At 34.9% G+C, this 2,662-nt stretch overlaps 1 pseudogene; it reads right to left on the bottom strand.

Annotated features, from left to right (window-relative positions):
• Nucleotides 1-1,391: 1,391 nt before the first annotated feature.
• Nucleotides 1,392-2,324, bottom strand: LOC129553529 (olfactory receptor 4C16-like; annotated as a pseudogene).
• Nucleotides 2,325-2,662: the final 338 nt, after the last annotated feature.

Genomic DNA, 2,662 nt, shown 5'->3' on the forward strand with positions numbered 1-2,662 from the left:
CAAAAAGATGTGTATAGAAAGGTGCTAGAGCTCATTGCGGAATTCACAAGTTCCCATTTCCACACTGATCTTTTTTTCAAGATAAATAAAGAATATAAACTTCCGGGTATAATGAAAGTAAAACAAATTTAGTACTTATGATAAAATTATTAGCTTGTAAATAGAAATAGAAGCTCCAAACAAAAATACCCTCATTGAATTTTCTATATGGATAAAAATACAAATAAGAAATCAGACAAATCAGAAAATTTCTTAATGACCATGTAATTAGAGACTTCAGTGATAATGAATGGTGAAAGATGATATCCATCTCCACTGGATGCATTTAATTTTCATCCAAATATCTCAGTCTTTCTTAAGTTGCTCTACTTTCTATATTGTCTTAAAAATCACTAAAACAATTCATATATGTGGTATAACTATGTTTCAAAGCCTAAATACCCTCCTCTGGGTTATAATGCTTTTTATTTGATTAACTTATTTATAAATTCCTTACCATTAACTTCATGTACACATTTCTTTAAAGCTCAGATAAATATATCTTCCTTAATTTACAGCTTCTATGCTATAATCATAATAAAGTAATATTTAAACATGCTATTATAATTGGTATGATTCAAGAGAAAACTTAATAGATAACTCAAAATAGAAGGGATCATTTTAATAGCAAAAAGTTTTTCTGTTTTTTTTTTTGTTTGTTTGTTTGTTTTTTACAGAAAGAATGTTAATATGAGGTCAACCCCAACAGTCAGAACCTCCCTAAGGAAAAATTACTACAAAAGGGTGAATTTTCTCATAATGTTCTGTCACTTTTCTAGAACAATTAGGCAAATATACAAAAAAAAAATTTGAACTATAACCCAAGAAAAAGAAGAGAGGTTTCCTAGGTTAAATATTTTGTCTTTATAATATGTATATACTTTTACTATTTGAACCTGGTGATTTATGCTGAAGTGAGTAAGAACAACCAAGCTGAAGGTTCATGATCAGACATTTGATCACAGTATCTAAGAAATAAACTCTCTGAGACAAAAATATGTCAGGCTGTAGATAAAAACATATAGTGTAATGTTAAACAGAGAAATCCAGAAGTCAACGCAGGGAGGAAAACAGTAGATCAAAACCACAGCGATATTAAGCAGAGAGGCAGAGACAGCAGTGAATAACTAAGACCATGATCTTACATGACTGTATGTACCTGATGCTGTTAGTTCTACAAATATTTGACTCAATACTAACTCTTATGTGTGGTCACATTCCCCGTTTTACTAAAGGAAGTAATCTTCACACTCTGAGTTAGGATTATATTAACTCCACAATAAGAGGATATTATTGTCTATGAGCTTCTTTTAGATCAATCCAAACTATGAAGAAAACTTTGAAACTTCCAGTCATCTTTTGTCATCTGAGACCAACTTCTTTCTCCATAACATCGTCATGTCATTTTTCACTTCTGCATTCCTCAGTGTATAAATCAGAGGGTTGATCAAAGGTGTTCCAACTGTATAAAACACAGCTATCATCTTATCCATGGGAAAGGTGGTAGCCGGGCGAGTGTATGTAAACATTCAGGGACCAAAGAACAAGATGACCACAATGATGTGGGAGATGCAGGTGGAGAGGGCTTTTTTCCTCTCCTCAGCACTGTGGTTTCTCAGAGAATGCAAGATGATATCATAGGAGAACATCAGCATGACAAAACTCACTGTACAGATGGTCCCACTGTTGGACACCAAGAGTAGGTTGGTCACATAGATGTCTGTACAGGCAAGTTTCAACAAAGGCTGCAAGTCACATAGATAATGATCAATCACATTGGGACCACAGAAAGGTAAACTCAGGGCCAGAAAAATCTGAGCTAAAGAATGCACAATGGACACCACCCAGGCCACAGCCACCAACACACCACAAACTTGATGACTCATGATGGCCGTGTAACACAGGGGCTTACAGATGGCCACACCGTGGTCAACAGCCATGAGGACAAGGATTAAGATCTCCAGGCAGCCAAAGAAGTGGAATGAAAAGACTTGGCTCATGCACTCATTGAAACAGATAGTGGCATTCTTCAAAAGGGCATCAGCAATCATCCTAGGGGCTACGCATGTAGAGAAGCAGATATCAGATAAAGATAAATGGAAAAGGAAGAAATACTTTGGACTCCCAAGTGCCGGGCTGCTCTTTATGGTAGTAATAATCAGAAAGTTTCCCAACAATGTCCCCAAATAGAAAATCAAGAAAGTGGTAAACACTATTTTCTTCCTAATAGGATCTTGTGTCAACCCAAGCAGAATAAACTCAGTCACATTATTATTCAGCTGCATGATCTTATCAATGCAGAGAAGAGGTGAGTATTAAATGCTTTATCTGCAAAATATAGAAAAGAATTAATTCATGGTGTGATGTGTGATTTTTAGAAATATTTTAAGTGAGATAAATATTCTTCATCATGGACTTTTTAGTTGTGGTTTCTTAACAAGGCACCTAAACACTTAATTTGTAATGACAACTTCATGGGGTCATTATGAGTCCCTTGTAACATTGTGAAAAGTAAACTTTTCTATAGCACTCTTCAAATACAGGCATTTGTGTATTTTATATGAAGTTGGCATTCTCCAAGAAGCTTATGCCACATTCACTATCTGTATTCATTTCTACTTCC

The sequence above is a fragment of the Moschus berezovskii genome, chromosome 14, assembly GCF_049115385.1.
Source record: "Moschus berezovskii isolate FMDL1 chromosome 14, NW_MosBer_1.0, whole genome shotgun sequence".
NCBI lineage: Eukaryota > Metazoa > Chordata > Mammalia > Artiodactyla > Moschidae > Moschus > Moschus berezovskii.